This window comes from Heterocephalus glaber, unplaced genomic scaffold (assembly GCF_053883595.1).
Source record: "Heterocephalus glaber isolate CG9 unplaced genomic scaffold, H.glaber_assembly_v1.0 deba00001481, whole genome shotgun sequence".
Taxonomy (NCBI): domain Eukaryota; kingdom Metazoa; phylum Chordata; class Mammalia; order Rodentia; family Bathyergidae; genus Heterocephalus; species Heterocephalus glaber.
Window position 1 is genome coordinate 34,331,607 of NW_028258317.1, and position 26,697 is coordinate 34,358,303.

The 26,697-nt window shown below is 38.0% G+C and overlaps 1 protein-coding gene and 1 pseudogene across 4 annotated transcripts in view; both read right to left on the bottom strand.

Moving 5' to 3' along the window:
• The window catches only part of Adamtsl1 (ADAMTS like 1), a 1,037,009-nt gene that overhangs the window by 894,340 nt on the left and 115,972 nt on the right, over positions 1-26,697 (bottom strand). The window lies entirely within an intron of this gene.
• Positions 6,852-6,977, bottom strand: LOC147825900 (U2 spliceosomal RNA; annotated as a pseudogene).

Below are 26,697 nucleotides of genomic sequence, written 5' to 3' on the forward strand. Positions count from 1 at the left end.
TTTTGAGGCAGGTGGCAGAACCACTGAGCTAAATCCCTGGTCCTCTACATTCATTCTTTTCTGATATTCCTAGTATAAAATGTGAGAATTAACTAAAATCTGGAATTATTATGGTTTTATTAAACAAAATAATTATGACCAACAAGCTGAAAATGCCTGATTACAAGTGGATTGGCATTAAATAATTTATAGATGTGTTTCCAGTGTTTCTTGTATTTACAAAAGCAAAAATTAGCCTCTTGCCCTTTGCTGGTGACCAAGCCCTCTCTCTAGAGGTCACAGGGAACATGCCTCTACACTGTGGCTAAATCAGGGCTACCTCACTTGATCTATACAAGAAGCATCAAGAGCTATCCACTGTGGAAAGTCTCTCTGGTGCTAAATACCCAAAGCCTGTGCACACAAACGCATCCAAAATCTTAAGGGGCTCAATTGTTTGTTTTGGTTTTTTTTAATAAATATGGCTTTTATAAAAAAATGGATCAATCTCCCAAACTTTATAAAAATGAAGAGACAAAATAATATACATATTATAAGTCTGTTCATATAAATTTCAAAATCAGTGCTTTAAAGAGTTCAGCATATAAAATATCCATCTAAAGGGCTATAAAGAAAACATGACAAAATGCTAACAATTGGAATTGAGGTGAAGGTTCATTTTACTTCTTTGCAACTTTCCTTCAGGTTTGAGATTTTTCAAAATAAAAGAATAGGAAAGGGTTAAAAATCAGCCAAAGCTAACGGATACTGTTTTGGAGTAGTTTGGGTACTAGATAATAAAGAAAATACTCATCAAAATTCGGCACAGGGCAGACTAGGGAAGAAGGCTGAACCAGTGACGATGGAGAGCCTCGCAGGGAGCTTCTGGGGCTGGCGGTTTCTTCCTCCACGTGTACATGTTATGCATTTCCTTTATAATTACTTATTAAACTATCCATATAAATTCTATGCATTTTTGGATGTATATTTCACAAGAGGAAAAACATAAAGCCTGAGAAAAATTGCTATACATTTGATAAACATTATTTTTAAAGAATAAACTTTTTGCTTTGTAAGAAGTAAACATTAAGTAAGGGGGCTTTGGTCAAGTGGATCATTTTGTATTTGAGGATCAATCATGAAAAAGGTACTTTCCATGGACTAATTAAAATCATGTCTCTTAGTTTTACATTAGATAATTTTTGTATTTGTTTTTTTGGAGACAGGGTCTTGCTGTGTAGTTCAGGCTGGCCTTGAACTCACTATGTAGCCCAGGCTGACTTTGAACTTGTAGCAATCCTCCTGCCTCAACCTCCCGAGTGCTGGGATTACAGGCATGTGCCTTCACACTTGGCTTAGATAGTTCCTATACAAGCACGGATTCTGAATCTTATTAAATTTTGTATTAAGTAATACATTCTTCTAAATAATTCCCATGAACTGCAGCATGACACCGTGATTTTATCTGCTTTTTGGCAGGTATCTTAGTATATGCAACTTAAAATTTTAAGACAACTCTAGATAAAAGTTTTACAATTATGTAAATATCATGCCTAATTCATTGTTCATATGTGACTTTTGCCTATTTTCTATAGCTTTTTCTGACTTCTTCATTGGGATTTAACAGTATTTTTGTGTGACACTGTCAAAGGCAAAAAGTGATCAGAATTTCACATTCCTAGACTGACTTTTAATGTACATTAATCCATTTGATTTTCACCTGTGTCATCTAAATCATTATCAGAATCTAAGTCATCATCACTTTCTTCATTCCTTTTGCAGCTTCTTCTATGATTGGATCTTTGATTATTTTCAGTATTTTCAGTCTTTTCTGGTTCTTTATTAAATGGAATAACAATGTCTTCTTTCTTTCCACATTTCACACAGACTTCAAGTTCATAGGCACAGGGTCTACACATTATGCGGTAAGACTCCTTCACGGTCTTCTGTAAACATTTAATGCATTTTTTAGGTTTTGATAATGGCTTATATTTGATGTATTTTACCCACCATTCAAGAACTTCTTTATAATGCTGACATACTCCATCATGAAGTTCTGCAGTAATTTTCCAGCCTTTCCACTCCCAGTCTGCACACATGAGTCAATCGTTTTCTCACTGCAATTTTTTCCCTACTACTCAAAGCTCAGTAGCTTCTTTTTGTGTGAAGAATGCTAGCCTAGTCCTTCCTAATCCCAGCTATCAAAGAATCACCTTGGAAGATCTTAGCCGCACACACAGCTGTCAGGAACTCAGATGCTATGGTTTTCAGCGAGGCCCATGAATATGTACTATTGTGTGTGCACCAGATAATTCTGGTAAGTGGCACATTTAAAGAAGACTGGTCGGTATCACACTGTTTCCCTTCTCAGGCTTTTTAGCCTGGATGACTTTCCCCCAATTTTTGCCCTGCAGAAGAATCTTCATTTAATTACCCAGCAATTAATGTTAATTTCAATCTCTCCTTAGCACAAAACTTTACACAGATTCCCATGTAGATTTTTTCTGGTTGGCAAATTTCCACAGTGAAAGAGCTGTTACTATCACAAATTTTGGGGAAATGTCACTTCACAATCTCAACTTTCAGTGCCTCATATTAGTCATGACTTAAACTGAGGTGTCAGCCTTCTGAGGATATTTTCTGATACTCCTTGAAATGGGCAGAAGTTACAACTACTGAGTAGAAGTATAATTCCATGCTTTTGTGAATTTAATTTCCCCAAAATATAACTTCCCTTTGAAACTCATTTCCAGAAGAAAACATAAACCAAATAAAAGCTGAATAGAGAACCACTCTGGTTAAAAAGCTTTCTTGGACAATCCTGGTATAATTCTGACTACACAGAGGCGGAGAGAGCAGTGTGAAGAGGGAAGCTCTGTTATCAAGCTCCTCTGGTTTCCAATCCTATGCATGAGAAATGACCCTCAACAAATTACTTGTTGACTTCCAACCTCTTCTGTCTTCATCTAAAAAGATCATTTTGGGGCTGGGGATTTAGCTCTGTGATGCCACCCCCTGCCTTGCAAGCAGAAGGTCCTGAGTTCGACCTCTGGTACCAAAAAAATAAAAAATAAAAAATATATAAAAATAAAAAGATCATTTTAAACCATCTCAAAGAGCAATCATGAAGACTTAATGAGACAGTACCTAAACAGTCTCTGGCATGCAGTGGGGCAGTTAGAAAATAATATTCTCAGTTTCCTCTAAGGCAGAAGTTCACTGGTCTTGCTAAATTCAATTAGAATTAGAGTTCTAACTTCTCAGTATTTACCACATTTAGTATTTGCTAGGTTTTTGTAAACCAAGCTGACCTTTTCATATTAATCTTAACTATTTCTATGGATTAATTTGTTCAGAGAGTCTCATGTTAATAAAGAAATCAACCTCACTTTCTTACTATCTGCATGCTTTTCTAAAATAATTTCAATACACTAAAAATTATGACTTATGGATAGCAAAGAGAAAGCATGTACTTCCATGCCAAAGTGTTGATTTTTGTTATTTGAGGTGTTATTTATTCAACGTCAGTTAATGTTGAATATCAGTTATTTTTTATCTTATAGACAAAGAATTTATAAGTTTTGAAAATTATAATTTCTATAACAATTGGTAGAATAATATAACTGGTATCTTAGCAATTTATTTGGAGATATGAGGAATTATATGCTCACCATCACCAATTCCAATTAAATTTTGCTCCAAAGACTTCTTAATTTCTTTTTTTTCGGGGGAGGCAGTACTGGGAATTGAATTGAGAGATCACCGAGCAACATCCCCAGCCCTTTGTATTTTTATTTTGAGATAGGGTCTTATGAACACCCCTGCCCCCTGCTTTAAAATTGGAGTCCTCCTGAGTATTGGGATTACAAGCATTTGCCACCACGCCCAGTTAGTAAGATCATTTTTTTTGATGATTCAGTCCTCCACCAATGTGTAGTAATTGTTTGATGGCAAAAACAAATAATCTTATCATTATGTTTGAATTTTTTACCAAATGTACAAGAGTATTTACAATAGCATCCAATGTTTGACATTTAACAGAATTCTTTTCCAAACCTTTCCCTTTATTCCTTAAATGGGATAAAAATAACCAAAATATTATTGGAATTTGCTTAATTGATTTTCCTATTTAATGGAGCTAATAACACTGACGTAAGACTAGCACCACTGAATGTTTACAAAATTGTTCTGCAAACAGAACTAACACATTATTAGCTCTTGCTTCACTTTTCACACAAGAAAAATTGAAATAAATGAGCGAGATTAATTCAGGAAAACAGCCATTAACTCAAAATGGCAGACAGTGTACAGAGAGATGGAAGAGTATTTTGTGCAGCTGCACATGTTAAATCATCTTTGCCATATCCCGTCTTCTTAACAGAACTTCAGTTTCTGCACTAGCTTCTGAGGTTCCCTTAGCAGATTTTCTCTGGTTTTCATGCGGTCACTCATCCCTGCTACCCTCCAAATGAACAGTAAACATCAAAGTTATTTTGTGTATTTCCCATTGCAATGGGAATTTTGTCCAACTACACTTTTAAACTTTAAGTCTCAACTGGTGTCAAACAGGTTTGATTTTAAAATCTTTTTAAGTATTATCATAAAATACATAACTTAAGCCGAACCTTAGGTTTTTGGATTTCCTTACTGCATAATGACAAATTGAACCTCATTCTTTTGAAAACTGAAGAGAAATCACAGCTTTAAGCTTCAATAAATATAACCTCCTCCCCAAAATAAAAGTTTTATTTCACTTGCCTTCCATAAAAAATAGACCAAATAATGGCTGTTACCATGAACCATTCAGATTGTCAAAGCAGTCTCTGGTTAGACCAGGTGGGTAAAACAAATACTTAGGTAGAGATTCATGTGATAAACGAACTGACAAAAATCACTATAGCAGGAGCATTCAGATTAAGCCTTATGTGCCCTACAGAAAGACTCCCCAACCTCTGTTTTCCACATGTATTTCATCTATACCTAAGCAGAAAGTAGACAGATTTTACCTAATCTAAAATCCACTGTGGTTCCCACTAACCCTGCACACTGGTGGCCTCCTGGCTTTGCACATCTTGCACACAGGGGCCTTACCCCACTTATCTGGAAAGTCACATGGCCAGCAGGGACACCAGCATGAAGAACTTCCACACCACCTAAGACCAGAGCCCCTCGTTCTTGCCTTCTGCTCAGGTCCAAAAGGGGGTTGTTTTATAAGATAGCATGCTGCTATTGAAGGGGACATTTTAGTCACCTTGCTACTAGAATTAGCTGGGGGAAAAAAGAGGCAATTTATCATTAACTGTCTTCTCAGATTTAAGCACAGAGAAAAGATCTGTTCATTGCACCTGATCTCACACCTCTGAATGAGACCATGATAAGAACCAACCTTAATATCACATGAATGAATGGTAATAAAAATAATACTAGATAAATGTCAAACCAGATAAAATGCCAAGATATAGGCATAAATCAGTACTGCCTTGGGGAAAGAAGGGTATACGGTAATACCATCTTTTACAGATATATTTTCTTCATAGCTATATATAGTAACACAGACCTAAAAAGATCGAACATTTCTATGTAACAAGAGAAATATATAAGATTTAGATATCTGATTAGGTAAATATACAAATATCCTCACAATCAACCTTTCTTCTTAACCAGTTTTTACCCTATTTCAGGAATAAAGTTGATGCTAAAAATGGATATACTAAAATATAATTTTAGCATCATTATTTGCTCTGTGGTAGTTAGTATGAGAAACAGATTGAAACAAGACAGTTATTTTCTTCTGAATGTTCATGTGTGCATATCTCCATAGGTTTGTATTAGCTTTCCCTAACCATGCAAGCTCACTCAGTTTGCTCGACATCCAGTATGAGGAGAAGAAAAGTTCTTTGTGAGAAATGTATTTCACAGAAAAATAAAGTCCATCTCATAATAAGAAAAGTTCATTAAAAAATATAACAATAATACACTCAGGTTAATTCGCAAGCCCACCAAAATTACTAGAAGAGTTGAAATTTACTATGGTTCTTGAGAGAAGTTATTATTTAAAATAACCTATAGGACGCTGCCATTGTCACGGAGAAATATAAAATATAATACACTCTTAATCTACAAATGTAATGGTTGGTTCACAAGATATTTTCAAGATAAAGATTTCTTGTGTATTCAAATCTTAACCACTTAGCAGTATTATAAAAATATATCAAACATAATACAATCATTTCTTAATATCACAAGATATAATTCTACTATAACACAGTTTATTCTTAAAATAATGGGCCAGAATATTTGCTGTCATTTTCCCCCTATAAAATTCTTTCATAGCTTGTGTTGGGTATTTTTTTTCCTTGATACTATTATACTTGAAGTCCTGGGCTTCCATTTTCTTTTCATAAATATCTAGATTGGGCTATGGGACTAGAGCTTTATTATTCTTATGATGAGAATTAATGAGTTTTATAGAAGGTAATCTGTAACTTAACTTACATGTTCATAACTATGTCACTGGTAATTACTGCCATAAATCTGACCCTTCAGCTACATGAAAAGTTATGTGTCAGTAAGTTTTGGACACTTATTTCTCCATAATTTCCTTCCTCTGGAGAGAATACATATTCTGCAGTTTGTTGTTACATGTTTTATGTTCATTATCTAACAAATCCTCTCTAAAACTTCATGGGAAATGGCAGTGATGAGCTATTTGAAGTCAGCCAGATAGTAGCTAGTGGAGCTGAGATTCAACCTAAGCCAGGCCAGGTCTCAGCTAGCCCGCTCCTGCTCTTTGGTTAGGTTACTTTATCCACCTAGTTTCTCTACTCTCAACCCTCTCTGTGTCCCTCTTTGAAATGATGTACACAAAATACTAGATATGAAAGTTCAGCTGAAGGTAAAATATCAAATTGCCCACAGATTGAAAACTGTTATGATCATAAATGTCCTTAATGCTTCTGCTACTACACTTGATCTTAGCCAAAAGGCTGAGAAGCAATACTCCTTAATGCTTCTGAAACCTGACTTTTATATAGAGTTTTTAAAAATCTTTGCAAGTTGATCTTTCAGGGAGATTAGGGTCTTTTTGATTTCCTAATTAATTGAAATGCTGGTGGGAATGGTTTTGATTTTGGTTTTGGTTCTGGAGTATATGGAAAACAGACGATTCCAAGATTCCCTGAGACTCAGAGAACAGCAACAGCCAAACATGCCACTTTGAAATGCTCACAAGCTGCTGCCCTATTAAGAGCCACCCCAAGTGAACAAGCCAAGCTCCCAGGGAAGAGCAGCACAAAGGCATGGCTGATATGTCCAGGATAGACAGGCACAACTGGTCATGATGGCAGCATGTGGGTTAGGCTGGGTCAGTGACACCATGCATCCTGCCTCAAGTTGAGCCAGGTTTTGAATCACACTGTCCCCAGTGTCCTTTGATTTCTCCTATCATGATTACTAAAATAAAAGATTACATGATGCTAAAATATTTTAGATTCTTGGTATGTATGCCAGATCTGACAAATCCAAAAGTAGAGTCAGGGTTTTAAGGCCTGCTGGGACGTTTTTCCTGGAGAACATGCTTATTTTAATTGTGTGCCATTTCTGTAATAAATCTTCAGATGCTATTTCTGCACATTCTATTTGAAGAGGATGTGTTTCTCTTATATGGAACAATTTTTCTTCAGTGAAGTAAGAAGTTATAACTGAGTTCTACTAGCTAAATACATAAAAATATGAGCCTTTTAAACTTTATTTTGTACCTAAGTATTTCAGTTGCAATAGATGGCAATTTGTCAAAGCAGCTAGCCTATGTCTTATACAAATAAAATCTATGGAACTCTAAAAGGAAGCATTTAAATAATATCGCCTATACTTACACACTGCCATAGTTTTAGGATGCTTTGACAATCATTTTTTAAAAAGCTGTAAATAAGGATGAAAATGATTAAAATGAATAATTGATAATTTGAAATAGGAAAAGGTCCAAAGGTGTAGGGGTGGGGGGAGGGGAAGGGGAAAGGGAAGAAGGGAAAGGAAAAATTATGAGAAAAGAAAAAAAAATGGAAACAAAATCTATGTAAATAGGGAAGGATGGTGGGGGTGAAGGGTGCACAGGTAACACGGGAAAAAATAAGAACCAAGATACATCATGTTCAGGTACAAGCACCCAATGATAAATGTAAACATATTGTATACCTAAAGTGTATGAATAAATATATGAATAATACAAAAAGCTGTTCTAAGCAAAGTCAGAATATTACTTAAACAAGTAGCTGTTGTCTAACACCAAACCAAACACACCATGATCTGAAGTGTGACTGTTTCACAACCACAAATACAAAAAAATAAGAACGTGACATTGCACCTACGATACTTTGACTGAAGGCATATTTCTTTACAAAGTATTTTTCTAGTCCACAGAAGAGCAGTGAACTGGAAGATATTCACACTCTGAAACACACTCTTTTACATGGCATCATGGAAAGTGTACTGAGAGTCCACTGATCTTTAGAAAAGATGAAAACCACAAAGCAGCTTAAAAAGGTCTCTCCAGCCTCTTCCCTGCCTTCTCTCAGTAGCCTTCCTTCTGCTTCCTGCTGCCTACCCATTTGACTTCCTGCAGCTCCCTGACTGGTAACATTAGAAGTCCTGCCTGGAGAACACCTCTTTCTTCTGTCATTCGTTTCTTGGCCAGCTCATCCTGATCATCCCCAGATCTCAGCTTAGTCATCATTTATTCAGGGAAGCCCTCACTTACCTCTAAAACACCATCCCTTGTGCAGCTTCATGTTATCAAAGCAAAGCACTCAGTGTAATTTTGGCATTTTGTTTTGTTTGGCTATATTGTAAACTAGGAGAAGAGAAGAAACAATTCTGTGTTTTGTACTATAGATTCCTTTTCTAGCATAGTTCTTAGCATGTACCAGGCATGACAAAAGTTACTTATTCAGTAAGTCAATTTTTCCCTAAATCAAATACAATTACTGAGCACCTATTAATTCCTAATACAAAAGTACTTTCAGATAACATTCTCAGTACCATTGTAATGAAACATTCATTGACACCTGTCCTCATAGAGCTTCAATATTAGTGGAAACAGTGACCCTAATAAACAAGAAAACTACAAAGAATTTTAGGAGGTGGGTAGTATTATTGGGAGGGGGTAGGAAAAAGAGCACGGAAAGGGAAGCCAGGAGTATTCAAAGGAAAAAGATTCCAATTTTAAGTAAGATGACCAAAGTAGTCCTCATTGAGCATGGGAACATTGAAACAAAGACTTTACAAGTCAGTGATGGAGTGAAACATACAAACAACTGGAGAGAATGCACTGCAGGTAAAGTGAGCAGACTGCTTTCCTGATAAGTGAGGCTCTTCCCTTCCCTCCCATCTCCTCCCTACCACTGCAGTCCCCGTGGAACAGAACACACAGTCTGCCTCTCTGCTCCTCCCTTTGAAAGGGATGAAAAATTCATTAAATCAATTTTCACTCATGAAATTCCAGGCTTTAGGGCAACTAAGTTGGAAAAATCTTATTTCTAAGGAAAAAAGTTAAGAATACATGGTGGCACTTGCAGCCCCTTTCATTTGATCCTTACATAGCTAAAATTCGATATATTTCTAAGGCCTTCTGGTTTCCATGGAATCTATCCATAGGAAGAATAGTCCCAAGTTCAATTGAAGCACATCATTTTTCCTCTCCTGAAAAAATTCAGGATGTAAAAGAAGAATGCAGCATTAATATGTTTCATTCATCTATTTGGCATTATAAAGTGCCTCTAAGCTGGGAAACTTGGAAGTAGAGAAATTGCTTTGGAAATTTTAAAGCCCTCTTCTGGCATAGTTTTTTAAATAATATAATCATTTAATCATGATACTGGATATGGAGTAGGTATCATAGGACAGGCAGTGAAGACTAGAGCATTGTGACTATCAAACCAAGAACCCTAAAATTTGTTATAGTGTGAGGAGATACTGACACTTCCAGAGCAGAGAGTACACAACTTTTGGGTGATTTTATAAAACTAAGACTATGAGGAGTTTTTGGCATGTCCCAAACCAGTAGAAAAGAGATAAAAATAGAGAACAAAACTACTTATACAGTCTTGTTAGCTAGAATTCAAATATAAGTTAATAAGGTATAAGCCAGGGTAGAGACAGTAAAAGTAAAAATTAAAGCATGAATGGGTCAGAAAATATTATAAGATTTGAAGATACGGATAAAAAAAGAGAGAAAATTGTTTAAGATGGTACTGAAGTTTGGTAGTATGGTCACTACAAAAATGGTGGGGTTTTTTTCACAAATATAAAGATGTCAAAAAGAAATACAAGTTTAAGAGAACAGGAAAGAAATGGTGAATTTAGTTTATACACATTTGCATTAAGGTCCCAGGGACAAGTCCAGTAGATGTTTCCAAGAGCCAGAGAGAAATATGGACCAGGAGCCTGGCAGCATATTGTAGGGTTGAGATAAAGATGTGAGAGTTATTTACATGGATACTGAATCGTGAGAGCAGATGAAACGAACACAGGACAGACTAGAGGGTGGAAAGAAATAACAGAAATGGATAGGAGGCAGAAGCTTGGAGAGTATCGCATTGAAGCAACAGACAAAATAGGCTACACTGAGTCGTCAACGGAGAGAGGAGTAGAAGCAAGAGGAGCGTTAAAGAACTCCATTTCCTGGAGGTACAAGCAGTCTGGAAAAAGCGCTTGATCTGGGGGTTCTTAACCCTATCTGGTCATTCATCCCCACAAGTTCTTTTCCCTTTAATTATTCCAAAACTTTGTGTTAACAAACAGCCACTAAAATGATGCCCCAGGGCAGGGCTTTCTACTGTGGTCTCCAGAGCAGCAGCACCAGCACAGTGGATCACCAGGGGGCATTCCTAGAAATGCAACTCTGGATGCCACCCAGCCTGGCTGAGTCTGAAACTCTGGCAGTGGGATTTGGCACTCTGTTTAGCAATCCCTCTGATTCTAATGCAGCCTACAGTTTGAGAGCCTTTATTTTAAACAATGTGTATATTTTACACACACATGCGCACAGACACACTCTCACACACACACACACACACACACACACACACACACACAGATTAAACTCTCCTGAAGTAGAAATCCAGAAATATTTTGAAAGTAGATTTAGAAAATGGGCCGATTACAGTGATTTTCAAACTAATCACAACACTGAATGACTAAGTCACACGAAAAACGTTTAAAGGAAGAGAGAACAGAAGGGAAAGAAGAGAGAAGAACCCAGGAAGCAAAGAGAAAGAAGAGGAGGCCAGAAAGGGAGGCTAGGGCCTGGATTGATTCTACTACTCAAGAGGGCAGGGACTAAACCATGCAATGGTAACCCCAGAACCAAAGCAGTCAAACAGTAGATGCCAAATAATATTTTCAGAGTAGAAATTAAGAGAAGACTGAATTCTGGTTCATGTTCACAATGAGAAAGAATAGTTATCTCATATGAAATCATAATTCTGTGTATATTTTGTTGATCTCATATTACTTTTGGAAAAATCAGATTCAGCATCTGTTTGGCTCTAATCACACAAACAGGCTTCACCTGAAAAAGAATAAACAACCTTTATTTATGTTGCAACATGAAGTAAGTGGGGAACAGGGGCAATAAGTACTGCAGGATTTATGTTTGCCCACCTGTTTCCTTAGTCAGTCAAGAGAAAGGATGTGGCAGTAGAAGGCAAAAATGGCACAAGGTATCCACGTGCTCACAGAACAGGGAGCAGGAACCTAAAGAAAGGGAACAGATACAGGACAGCAGCTTCTGCCTCCTGAGGAGACATAGGTGCTGCATCCCAGAGCAGCTATTCAAATATCTACAACTTCCTCAAGGTCAGGGCTAGGCCGAGAGAGTCCCCAAATCTGACTTCAGAATTGTTCCTCCCAGCTGTTGGTGCCTTTCTCACAGGACAGAGAGAAGGTTGGGCAAGCCCAGCTCTCCAAGGTGAACATCTGCGTGTTCCAGGCCTCCTGAGCACTAGGGGAGCAAAAGGAGAGAGAGCAAGTACAGGGAGTGTTAAAGGCCGTGCAGATTCATCCCCTCTTTAATCTGTGCTCCTCCTGCCAGTGTCTTTTACCACCCTTTCATAAAGCTGCAGCTCTAAGCCAATAAGCCTTCCTTATGAACATTCTTCAGAAACATCCCCATGGCCACCTCTGACCTGCTCATTAATACCACACCAGTTCCTGATTACAGCTTGTCAGAAGTGTTTATTATCTTCTTGTTTTAGGAGACAGGAAAGATTAAGAATGTTCCAGTCTTAACATGAGGCTCCACATCTGCAATGAGCTTAAAATAGCATAAAAATGGCAGAATAATTTCCTGGCACACTTCACCTGACAATTAATGAGACCCCCAGATAGATAAGGAGATAGCTTCTTTTAAATAGCATCATTTATTTATCTATACATAAATAAATAACTTTTATCTGTAGTAAACAGTTATTAGGCCTTGGTAATCACTGTTTTCTAACTGCACAGAAAGGTATGCTTTTCCCAGGGAGACTTGACAGTGACTTGTTTCAAAAAGAGATTTTTTTTTTTAAAAAAAGGAGATTTAAGGATAGAATTTCAGTTCCAACCACAAATTTAGATTCTAAGGCTGTTTCAATTAGTAATGTTAACAGCATTTGTCAAATGAAAGATGCATTCATCTTCAGAGAGCCAAAGTTCTATGAAGGTCCATAGGGAAAAATATAAAAGCATCACTCTATTCTGTTAAGGAGTTTCCCTTTTTTAAGTGATATTTTACAAACCACATTTCAAACATCACTACTTTAAAAAAAATGAGGTGTGAAGAGAAAAATTCTCTGTGCGAACAAAGCAAGTCTTGCCAAAAGTGCTAAAATTGTGTATTTCAGAAACTTATGACAAAGTTAATCAAACAGTCCAGGCCCACAAGTGCTTCTCAAACTACAGTGTGCCTAAAAATCACCATTAAAATACAAATTCTAGGGCCCAGCCCCAGAATGATTGATTTAGTACAATTAGGGGTAGAATCTGTATTTTATTTTTTAATTTTAAAATGTTTATGTTTAGCATAAAGAGCACATTATATGAAGTTTTTGTACATGGTAGCTCTGAGGAACTTTTCAAATTAGGCCTTCAGCTTATTTTAGGATGTTTTTAGTAGTACATGTTTGCAGTATATACTGATTACATTTTTTAAAGTTTATCAGTACATTTTAGGTATACAATATGATGACGTTCATCATTGGGAATTTGTACCTTTACATGATATATCTTGATTCTTATTTTTTTCCCCATTCCCCTGTCCTCCCTTCAACCCCTTTACGCCTCCCTATTTACAAAGACTTTGTTTCTGTTTTTCCTTTTTCTCATATTTCTTCCTTTCCTGTCTTTCCTACCCCTCCCACTTTCCCTTCCCCTTTGGATCTTTTCTTCCTATTTCACATTATTTATTATACATTTTGATCCTCATTTACACTTTGTTTCTCCACCGGAGAAAATATTCAGTATTTATACATGTGTTTAATAAGATTTCCAATAATGTTGACACAAACAATGTACAGACCACCGTTTGAGTGGTGCTGGAATCATGCAGGCATACCTCCATTTCAGTGTTCATTTTGAATGCATGTGGTATTAGGAATGGAACCCAGAGCCACTGAGGTACACCCCCAGCCAGACATTGGTCTCTTTTTCCTTCATATAGCCCTGGTTTTTAAAATAAGTTTCAGTTATTAATGCTTTGCTCACTCTTTTACAATAGCTGATCAAAGAGCGAACAAAACTGACATTCATTACTACCAATGGGGTGGATATATATTTCAAGAGGTCCCTTTCATATCAACACATATTCTAAGGAACCAGGAAAAGAACCGATCACTGACAAGGGTCTTCATTCCCCAGAAGCCTGGAGGGAACACCCTCTCCTAGCTGAAATCTGTATGTCCATTTATTCTACATCCCAGGCTCTCTCTACCCCACTCCAGCCCCTTTACAATAAGAGAATATAAGTAAATGGGAGCAGCATACCTATTTATTGAAATGGATCTGCAAAATATTGATCATATGGTAGCATCTTGCACAAAAAAGAAAATGACCAGCATGAACAAAGAAAAATTGTGAGGTTCATCAAATCCCCCCCACCCCCATACCAGGGATCAAACTCAGGACCTTGTGCTTGTGAGGGAGGTGTGGCACCACTGAGCTAAATCCCTGGCTCACCTTTTATTTCCATCGAATTCTTTCCACCCCCCATTAACTTTATTGGTACATTTTAGGTACAAAATATAGTTACACTCATCATTGGGATCTTGTACCTTTACATGAGTATCTTGGTTCTTATTTTTTTTCCCCTTCCCTTGCCCTCCCTTCACCCCCTCCACCCTTCCCTATTTGCAAAGACCTTGTTTCCATTTTTTTCCTCTTCTCATATTTTTTCCTTTCCCTTTTTTCCCTTCCCCTACCCCTCCCAATTCCTCTGCTCTTTCAGACCTTTTCTTCCTGTTACACAATATCAGTTATACATTTTTTAAATCACAATATTAAGATCTAGGAGACATTACCACAGATTTTACAGAATTTAAAAGGATATAGAAAGCATTTACAAAAATCTTTTTTGAAATAAATTTGACAACTTCTAAGAAGTAACTTAGAAGACAAATTAATGAAACTAACTCTGGAGGAAATATAAAATTTGAATAGCACCTTTTAAAGAAGGTATATTCCTAGCTTGAAAACCTACCTATATGATAACAGCAGGCTCATAAACATTTTAACTGATAAATTATATCAAACAATTAAAGCAGAAAAAAGAAGGAACACTTCTCCCCTCATTTTAGGAACTCAACGTTGTGCTAATCCTAAAACTGGATAAAGATAATAGAAGAAAAAATATGAACATAGAAATTTGTTTAACAAAACAAACTATTAGAAGTCAGATCTGGCAGGATGTAGCAAGTGGTTTTATTATAGGCAGTGTTGGTTCAGGATTGGAAGATCCACCCCCAAAAGTAATCATTTTAACAGAGGAAAGGAAAAAGCCATATGATCCTGTCACTAGTTGGAGAAAGAGTATTGGACTAAATTCTACAGCTGTTCATGGTAAAAGCTATCAGGAGACTAGAAGTAGAACAGAAACTTCTCAACAGATCAAAGACATGTACTCCATACTTCCAACCAAAACTCCTTCTATGAATGGAGATGATACAATGCTTTCTCCCTAAAGTGGGGAAAAAGGGCATATATGCCTACTCTTTATCTGTCCATTAGACTTTGAAACATAAGTCTAAACCAAAATAGTCTGGCAATAAAATGACACAACTAGGATAGGATTGGCATGGCAGAAGCAAAATCTTTGTATGTAGATGAAACGATCATCTAAGAGAAAATATTAAGAAATCTCTAGGAGCCCCTAGAACTTGTACTTGAATTTAGCAGGATTAGAAAACACAAGGTATATATAAAAATTCAGGTCTGTGTATACTTGCTATAAATGAAGAATTGGATATTGAAATTTAAAAGTTATGTAGGAGTACAAAGGACCCAGAAAAGCCAAAAACACAAACAGTGTTGGAAGATGTTTAGCACCCAATTTTAAGACTTCTTCTAAAGCTACAGTAATCAAGGCAGTGTTGGTGTAAGGAAAGACATATAGATCATTTGAATAAAACAGAGAATCTAGAAATAGAACCACACATATATGGTCCACTGAGTTTTGAAAGATTATTTAACATTAGCATTTTATAGAATATAAACTCAATTCAAGAGCCGAGGAAGAGATAGTGTCTTCAGCAAATGGCACTAGAACACCTGGTATCCGTATATAAAAAATTAACCTCAACCCTTTTTTTCCATACATGAAAATAACTTGAAGGGATCTATGAACCTAAATAAGAAAGCCTAAAAGTATAAAACTTTAAGAAGAAATTATAAGGGAAAATATTTATGAATTCAGGGTAGGCAAGAACTACCTAGGATACAAAAAACATGATGTATAAAAGAAAAAATTGATAAATGAGATTCCATCAAAATTTAGAACTTTAAATGACATCATTGAAAGGAAAAGTAGTCCTTAAACAGACCATATTTAACATGCATATAACCTATGACCAGAATATCTAAAGAATTCTTAAAGCTCATTAATAGACAACCCAATTAAAATGTAGACATAAGAAGATAATAGTCAGTATAGCACAAGGAATGGTGTGCAATTCTAGAATAGAAAAACACTAATCAGTACAATAATAAGATTGAATTATACACTCATTAGGGGGATGAAGTCAAAAGTTTTAAAAGCCTTGTCATGACTTTTTCTTTTTGTTGGATTCTCCCCCTTTGCATTTAATTTGTCATACCCAATGGATTCATTCTGCTGGGTTTCCTGGGATGTGATCCTCACTATCTTTTCCTAGGGTATTGTCTAAAATTTTTTGGAGTGCCAGTTTGGTATTCATGAAGTTCCTGAGGTGCTCTTTATCATGAAAGTATCTTATGTCTCCATCAATTTTAAAAGATAGTTTTGCTGAGTACATCAATCTGGGTTGGAGGCTGTTTTCCTTTAGGGCTTGAAATACATCACTCCAAGCTCTTCTTGCCTTGAGGGTTTGCATTGAGAAGTTGGCTGTGATTCTGATGGGCTTTCCTTTGTATGTGATTTGTTTCTTTTCTCTCACTGCTTGTAGAATTTTGTTCTTCTGTTGGATTTCTGGAATCCTAACTAGTATATGCCTATGTGTAGATTTTTTTTTGATTAAGGCTAGCTGGAGTCCTATATGCCTCACTTATCTGTATGTCAAGTTCTTTTCCCCTGCTTGGGAAGTTTTCTGCCATCACTTCTGTGAATAGTTTTTTATGTCATCTGCACTCTCTCCTGTTTCTTCATTGACTCCAATCAGTCTTATGTTATTCTTCTTTGCATCGTCTAGCAGCTGCTGGATTGATTTCTCATGTTCCCTTACAATTTTACAGCAATTTTTCTTTTCCTCCTCACTAATTGCAATCTTATCTTCTACATGTGAAATTCTATCCTCACATTGGTTCATTCTGCTGTGCAGACTTTTGATGGAGTTTTTAATCTCTTGGAAATCTGTTTGTATCTGTTTTATGGATTCCATTTGTTTCCTATGTTTGGATTCCACTATGTTCCTCAGATCCTCTATTTTTTTAATCTGTGTCCTCTCTAGATTTATTAATCATGTCTTGCACCATGAGCAAAATCTTTGCTGTTATCTGAGTAATTATTTCTGATTTCATTGTTCCTAGATCCTCTTTTGTTGCCAGTTCAGAGAGTCCAGATGGTTGAGTATCAGAGTGTTCCATCTTGTTTCCCTTTGGGGTTGCTGTAGGTGATCTGGAAGTCTGTTTTTGAGGCTTGTTTATGTGTCTTCTCATTTCCACGGTGGGGGGGGGGGTGCTTCTGGCACCCACCTAGCTCACCTTCTCTGCCCTAGGAGCTTGGGATGGCAGCGGGGGAGATTCCTTCCGGGTGCTGGGACCAGCTCAGCTTCTCTGCCCCAGGAGCTTGGGATGGTGGTGAGGGAGCTTCCTTCCTGGTGCTGGGACTGGCTCAGCTTCTCTTCCCTAGGAGCCTGGGATGGAGGTGGGGAGCTTCCTTCTGGGTGCTGGAACTTGCTAAGCTTCTCTGCCCTAGGAGCCTGGGATGGAGGTGGGGGAGCTTCCTTCTGGGTGCTGGGACCGGCTCACCTTCTTGGCCCTAGGAGCCTGGGATGGCAGTGGGGGAGCTTCCTTCCAGGTGCTGGGACCAGCTAAGCTTCTGTGCCCTAGGACCCTGGGATGGAGGCAGGGAGCTTCCTTCCTTTCATTGAATTCTTAAGCTATCACTTAGAAGTTTCTTGTAGCCTTGAAAGCAAGTATATCCATGTGGCATATAAATACCTGATGAGCTATGTTACTCGTATGTAATAGGAGATTTCTTAAGGAGAACCTAGTGATTCTACTGCACTTGTATAAGGTATTATCCGTAGGTTCTGCATGTTTGGAAGCATAGTACATAGGAAATATCTGTAACTTATACTCCATTTTTTCTGTGAATGTAAAACTGCTCTAAAATCAAAGTTTACTAATTTTTTCAATATTAGTTTAGTTGAAACACAAAGGTGATCAATGTAGCTGCCTTCCTTTTAATACAAACAACTTCACAACAATCATCCTTTGTATGTACCAAAAAGTTAGTTAAGTCAATATTTTGAAATCTACATCTTTCTCATAATGTATACGTTGTCATAAATATTACTGATGAGGAAGAGGGGAAACAGAGCTATATGACCTATTCAATTGTTTTAATATTATTTACGCTCAAATATTCTTCCTAAATTTTGAGTGCCTGAGACAAAGTCTACTCTCAGCATTCCAGTTGGCAACAGAGTGCCAGTGTGGATGTTCAGTTAGATATTGTTTAAAAGAAGGGGCATTAAAAGCATGAGTTATTCACCCAGCACCACTTAGAAACAGGGGAAGTCTCTTGAAGGCATCATTTCTGTTTCACAATGCTCGCAATGCATATATCTGTGCACATGTGTGCTCAAATATACACACACAGAGCAAAGAAACAACTGATGGGCATGCACCCTGTTTTTTCAACAGATAGAAAGTCTCACTTACTTTAGTCTCTACAATGCCTGTGATTCAAAGTGCAGACACTGGAGCCAGTTTTCCTGGGTTCTACTCTGAGCTCCATCCTTCATTAGTGTATGGCATGGCATAGGTTTCTATCCCTCAATGTTTTCTTCTATCAGATGTGAATAATAATCGTATCTATCTGATATTTACTTAGCAACATAAAAACTAAGCAATTACTTCCTCCTGGTTCCTATGGATCAGCATCCCAGCTGTAGCATAGCTGAGTCTCTAACTCAAGGTCTTCCTGCCTGCGCGGCACTGTCCTTGGCTGTAGTCTCAGTTGAAGGTTTTTAAAAACATTTTTAATTTTTATTTGTACATGTTTACAGTACATAATGATCATGTTCATCGTGGGGAGTTGGTACATGTACAACACATCTTAATTCTTTTTACTTCCCCTTCCCCTCCCTATCCTTTCCCCTCCATTTTTGGTCTCCTTCCCTTTTGCAATGGACCCATCCCTCTGTTTCCTATTATCTTTTATTTTGGTCTTTAAACTAGTTTTGGGTTTCTCATATTAACGAAACCACAAAATAATGAGGCTTGTCTGATTTATTTCACTTAACATTATTGTCTCAAGGTGCATCCATTTTCCTACAAATGACTCGAATTTATTCTTCTGGATAAATGGAGAGTTCTCCATTGTATATAAATACTACATTGTCTTTATCCATTCGTCTGTTGATGGACATATAGGCCACTTCCAAGATTTGGCTATTATGAGTTGTGCTGCTGTAGTCATGGGTATTCATTTATCACAGTAATATGAGGTCTTTAACTCTTTCAGAAGATACCTAGAAGGGGAATAGCTGTGTCAAATGGAATTTCTACTTTTAGTTTTTTGAGGAGTCTCCATACTGATTTTCATAGTGGTTGCAGTAGTTTACATTTGACTGGCAGAGTGGGAGATTTGCTTCCAAGCTCCATGGTTGACAGGCTTTGTTCCCTGTACCTCAACCCTCCTCACATAGCTGGCTTCCCCCAAAGCAAGTGAGCCAAAAGAGAATGAAATCAGGGATCTTAGGGGAAAAGCTACAACCCTTTTTACAACCTTAGATTAGAAGTGATATCCTATCATCTCTGCAACACTTTTGTTCGTTAAATATGAACTGCTAAATCCTATCCACTCTTAAGAGAACAAATGGCAGCAGATGGGGATCATCTTAAAAACTACTTATTAAGGTCCTCTTTCTGGCTTTACCCCACCTCAAGATTTACATCTCCTCCACACAGAAAATGAACCCACCCATCCTAAAGGTTCCCTAACATGTTCACACAGTGGCGTCACCAGCTCAAGACCAGACCCTGACGTAAATCAGGCCTGGGTTCAGATGATTCCCCGCAGATGTGGCTTCTGAGTGCAGCTCCTCAAGGGCAGTGGACTCCACACTAATGAGACTGAAGAGAAGATTGCTCTTCTCCACACACGGCCAGATGACAGTGCTGGAAGACACAGAATGTCCATGGTACGAGTTCCTCCTTAAATGGGAGTTATGGCATAGGGAATTGTTGGTCCTAGAGGATACGATGAAAATCTGGCCAGCATGTCTTAGGGAACCCTGACTAGATCTCAAGGCCAGAGAATAATTCTCCTCCACTCTTAGCCAGGCCCTCTAGGATTCGAATTCTACCCTTGAGTCATCATCATTGTCCCGCTCTTCCTCCTCTCTTCTCCATTAATGAAAGACACCATGTATTTGTAGCTGAACAACTTTCCCAGCCACCTTCCTGCCAGTAGAATTCTGAGGTTAAAGAGTGCTCTGCATTCTGCACCATCTCTGTTCCCATAAGCCCAAGTTCAGTGTCCATGTATATAAATGCTGTAAGACTTTAGTGAGTCTCCCATGAATCTATGTGTATTCATTTTTATTCAATAAAAGCTGCATCTACAAATCTCTTCCAGGAAAGTCCTTTTCTATCTTGGGCTCCTGCTGACATGGCTGAGACACAGTCTTAAGTTTTTTAGTGGCTCTATTGTTTGATTGGAGAATCTGTGAGCTGTATTCTTTTGTGTACTTTGAGGTGCTACCTTTGACCCTTCTGAAGTCTTAACCAAATTTTACAGTCACAACCTTAGCTTCAGTAGTAGGCAGAATCTTCAAAACCTTTCTTGGAAATCACCCAGTGCTTCAGGCATATTTTCTACTTTTCACATAGCTAAAGGCCACAATGTTGTTAAACATCCTACCACTATGTGAACAAGAAAACTCTCCTTTCACTTCCAATAGTATTTGCTTTCCTGTAATTTATTACTCAGTATCTTCAATGTCCAAAATGATACGAACAATGTGTTCAAGGTACTTTAAGCTTTCACTGATATTCTCCTAAAAATTCTATAGCCTTTCTACATTCTGCCCAGTACTTGATTCCAAAGCCAGTCCCACATTTTACGTATTTGTTATTGGCAATATATCCATTTCCAAGAATCAGAAATCTATATCTGTTGATATCTAACAATTTAGCCCAAAACTTTATGGCTTAAAACATTTATTTGCCTGATTTCTGTGAATCAAGAATCTAGATGCAACGTAGCTGGGTATATGGCTCCAGGTATTATGATTTAGATCTGAAATGTTCGCCAAAGTCTCCTGCAGTCAGGGCCAGGCTTTGGAAGGTGATTGGATCAAGGGAACACTGTACTCCAGTGTCAGTGGGTTGATCCATTGATGAGCTCATAGTTTATCACTGTGCTGTCAGGAGCTGAGGCCTGGTGGGAGAAGGCCAGTCACTAGAGGTGACCTGAAAGTATGTGCTCTTGTCCCTAGCTCCTCCCTTCTTCTTCCCTCTCTATTTTCTTGGCCAATGTGCTGTGACCAGCTTTCCTCTTCCATGCTTTCCTCTACCATTGGTCACTGAGCCAGCCAATGCCAGACTGAAACTTCTGAAACCATCAACTAAAATAAATCTCTCCTCCTTTAAGGTGCTGGTTTCAGGTACTGTGTTCTAGCAACGACAAAGTACAGTGGACCCTTGACTTACGAACTCGACCAGTTCCCAAGGTCTGGCTGTAACTAAGTCAATACAGCTGAGATCTGGACATTTACCTAGGCACATGCTACAGATAACAAGAGACAGATGAATCTTCCATTAATCTAATTAACCCAGGTTGTTCACTTGTTAGGTTGGTCATAACTTGAGGGTTCACTCTAACCAGCACACCAGGTCTTTCGTGAGTTTGCGGTAAAGTCCTTAGAGGCTGCAATCTCATCTGAAGAGCCAACTGAGGTGAGGGAGCAGGGAATTTGCTTCTTGACTCACATGTAGGGTTACATTGCAGGCTTTGGCCCCTACTACATGAACATTTTTGAATGGTAGCTTCTTCTCCCATAACAAGTCAAAGAAAGAGTGTGTTCTCAAGAAATCCAGCCTTTCATTCCATAAACATATCCTGTGTGTATCTATATTTACACATATGTGTGCATATATATATATGTATGTATAATATCTAATGCCATAGTCTTTTAGAAGGAAATCACAATTGATTAGAAGGGAGCCACTAAATGCAGCCTACACATAAGGGGTAGAGATGACACAAGAATACAAATTCCAGAAGATTAAAAATCATCTTAAAGGCTAACTCACAGAGTCTCTGTGAAAATAAACTGACTTAAAACATGAAGAATGTTTAAAATAGTATACAGTAAATACTATGTAAGTGGGTGCTACTTATACTATTACTACTACTACGATCATGTTAAGCAGGAGACAGCAAACTTACTCTGTAAAGGTTTAGGAGTAAATATTTCAACCTTTACAATGCAAATATATTCTCTGCTGCAAGTTCTTCATGCACATAGTTTTCAGGGGTTTCATATTGTATATGTGTACGTGTGTGTTGCTTCGTTGTTTACAATGCTTTAAAAATGTAGAGCCCACTCTTTGCACCAGAGCTCTACCAAAAGAGAGCAGGGAACATACTCTGCCAATTCTCAATATTAAGATACAAATTTGAGGGCAATAAGAAAACAGTGTTCTTTATATTATCAGGTATGCCATTACCTGTGCACTAATCTGGGCGATACAATGTCATTTAACAGAGGAACTTCAATTCACATGCCAGGAAAAGATAGCCTGTTCCTACATGGAATGCCACAATCATCCTTTGCCAATACAGCTTTAACGGGGGCAAAAAGAGAAACAGAGCTACATAAACTAAGGTGGAATTTGGGAATCTGGATATAATTGCCTAAGCTGAAACTTAACCAGTACCCAGCTCCTTCAGATGGGGGAAAAAATCACATGACTTACAAGACTCAAGAAAAAATTTGATCATAATTTTATGTTCAATTCTAAAGATAAGGTTTCTAGCAACAAAACAGAACAAAACAAAACAAAACAAAAAAACAAAAAAACCCCTACACTTTGGCCCATACCACTAGAATCCTGTGTGGTTTTGGTGCCAAATCCAAGAGAAAGAATGTGAAGTCCCACAGATAGGGTGCCACGAGTTGTGGGAGGACTGAGCTCTAATTTCTTAGACCTGTACTATAAGGTTTCAGCTTGACTTTTCCAAACTGGCTCCTCCAATTCGGGGGGTTATAAAATAAACCATCAGCACTTGAAACAAGCAGGTATTAAAAAATAGGGCCTCAGAAAGAAAGATACTCCCCCTATTAGATGTAGCAACATTGAAGCATATTTTAAAATATTCTAGTAGTATGTCTCAAACATTCAAAATGCATATGAGGAACTCTGCTATGTTCCGTATAACTACTCAACCTTGTATGTTATAGAACTTTTAGCTCCACAAACAGCAACATTAACAAGGTATTGGACATGATAGCATTTGTAAATTCTGAGTCTCTATAATAGGTCTGGAAAATAGATCTTACCCTTTGAGCCAAACCTAACCCTGCTAGTCCCTGCCTGGATCACAGTGTGAAAAATATTTTGGACCTTGTTTCTGGGCTTAGCCAGAAGGCAGGAAAAGTGCAATGCTCAACTAATAAGGTCTTCCAGAGGCATGGGAGGTAGAATAGTTGAATGATAGATACATGAATATACAAGATATGTCCAGGTATCCTACATATCTAGTTACCTTCCAAACAATTAGTACGCACATATACAGTATTATCTCTCCTACTTTATTCATAGTTAATTCCCAGAAAATATATATCATCTGAATCAAAAATTCTAAAGCCACAAAGGCAATTCTCATAGTTTAAGTATACTCACTTAAAATGTCACACAAAATACTGGTCCCATAAATTCAGAGAACATATTCTTATGAGTACTCCCTAATTTGAAGTTAGATATCACATCACAATTACCAGTGCAAATCATTAGGCACATTTTTTATACACGGCACCTTGATGTGACATAGGATATTCATCTCAGGGAATCTAAAAACACAATTGAGTCCTTTCTTTTTGGAATAGGTTTGTCTCATAATTTGTATTCCATTCCATAGTTATTTGCTATGTGTCTAGAATATGGGAAGGGTATCAGGGGTATGGAGGAAGAACTAGAAGAATACTATGTACATTGGGATCTTTACCATCATGTATTTTGCAAAAGTTGGAAAACTACCAACCAGACCCTTTGTTCTATGCTTCTGAGAGTGCCCTAAGTGTAGAAGAGTCTATGTCACTCCATGTTACACCATACCATGTAGACCATCCATTTGCACAAAGACTGGTGCTAGGAACTATAGTAATAATTACCTATGCCTACTTACATCAAGGGCAGGGGTCCATTGACCTGAATGGTCAGGACCATGAAAACTCTTACTTTTCCTACTTAACCTAAGACTCTGTAAGCAATATTTGAGAGCTGGGTACTCTGGTATCATAGGGATATGAGCCCTGACTTCCAAGACTACTAATTCCATTTCTATCTCACTAGAAAGATGAACCAGCCATCAGAATGAATGGACATTCAGAATACACCTTCTGACTCTCTCTTACAATTATCCGTATCAGAAAAACTCTTGCCTATCCAAATTCTTGAACAGTACAATAGACTGTATCAATGATCAATATCATTCACCTGACATAGAAAGGCTATGCAGAAGGGTTAGTTCTATCAGAGGAGCTAAAAGAAGCTAATCATGGAGCCACAGTACTCTCTTTAGACAGATGTTTATGTTCAGCAAGGTGGAAGCAGGCAGCACATGGCAATGGTTCTCAGTCTTGACCACAACTTAGTGTCTCTTCAGGAACCTTCAAAGTGGTGCAGCCCAGGCCTCTCTGACCTTGCTCTTCTAACTGGATTCACCTGAGAATGGATCCGACATTTTTGAGTCTTAGGTGTTCCCTGTGAGTAGCCTGGGATGAAAATAGCTCTCCGGTCCTGTGTGAGGAACCTCAAAGTCAGGCAACCCTTGGTTCATACTCTCCTTCACTGCATCATAAGTTTAACGGTGAAAATTTTCCAAATATTTGGAGACTATTTTGTCAACTGTAAAATGGAAATAAAGCAAAAGCAGTAATGCATGTCAAGTGAGTGTGTAGTCCTTGGGCCACACACAGGCAGCTCTGAATAAACAGCAAGAAACCAAACGAGCTGCAGAATCAAGATCCCTCTGCTCTAACCCTTGGGATCTCAAGACAATGAGAGGTGTAGGAAGAAAGGGAAGCTTTCTACCCCCGGAAGCTAAATGTTACTTTCCATCAGCACAGGAAGTGTGATCATCATCAGATAAATTCCCTACTTTCCTCAGGCCATTTCCTCTCTTTTGGTTAGACACCTTCCAGCAGAAGTGCAGGGAGGATAGGAGGATCCCACATACCAGAGCCTCGGTTCCTTCATTCAATAAAATTGGGCCATTAATACTTGCCCCATGTTGTGGCTGTGAGGATTAAAAAAATCAAACGACAGTTCAGCACACTCTGCGGCGTAGTACATATTCAATGTATATTACTCCTATTGTTATTCCTACTATCTCACTTATCACTCAGACTGCTCCTACTGTCCGCACTCTAGTTCACTTTATCATGGATTTTCCTGATGCTCACTATACTGTGTTTGGTTTTATCCATTAAAAATGTCAACAGAGAAGGGAAGATCCAAAGAGTGAATGATTTTCCACAAGCTCCATGCACTCCTAGAAACGACTTTCTGAAACACAGAAAACAGGTCTAATATGTTGGGCACATCAGCTGACACCATCCTGGGGGACTCAAACCCAAACTATCGTCAGCCTCTCTTGCGCTGGTCTTGCCCTGATTCCTCTTCACACAGTTTTCACTGTTCCACGTGATCATCCCACATTGACAACTGCTCTTTGGAAGCCACAGTTAAAAATACTTTGCATGCATATATGGGCACATTAAGATTTCAGCCCGCCGCTTCACACATGCCCTTCACACATTCCCAACTGGCATTAAAACTGTTTCAATTTGAATGTCTAAGGTGTAAATCCTTAGTGAATTCCTTTTAACTAGTCTGTTGTTTTAGTCCATTATGTGTTCCCAATAAAACCACACAACAGACTGGGTGAGTTCTAAAAAATGAGGTTTCTTTCATCTTTCTATTCTAGAAGTTCTAGAGGCCCTTCATCTAGTGACAACCATTTTGCTGGTAGAGTCCCAAGGTGGTGCAGGGTGTGCTGTGGCAAAAGATGGGGAATATGCGAGTGTGTCTGCGCATGTGTGGACCTTCTCCCTCTTCCCAGAAAGCCTTCAGGAGCTAGTCATGGGAGCAGCACTCTTACCACCTCATTTCACCCTCATTACCCCTAAAAGGATCCAACTCTTCACTTCACCATAGCAGAATTAAGTTCCCAACCTCTTAATATCTCACAGTGGGGAAGGATTTCAGCACGCACAGTTAAACCAGCTGTTATCTATTGATGTAATAATTCTAGTTTCCAACCTCTCTCAGAGGAGATAAGTAGACATCCTTAAACAGTTTCTGTGAGCAAATAAGAACAACTTCTGTGCTTATATATCCTAAGTAACCAAGATTTCCATTCCCCAATTACATCTAGATATCCTTCTGGCCACTAAAAAAGCACCTGAAAAAAACTAGTCTGGAGTTAGAATTTCATCAGAGTTAGAAAAGTTGGAAATGGTACAATAAATATGAAAGTACTCTGCAAGCTATGTATAAAATACTACAGAGGCATAATTATTATAATTATGACCATCA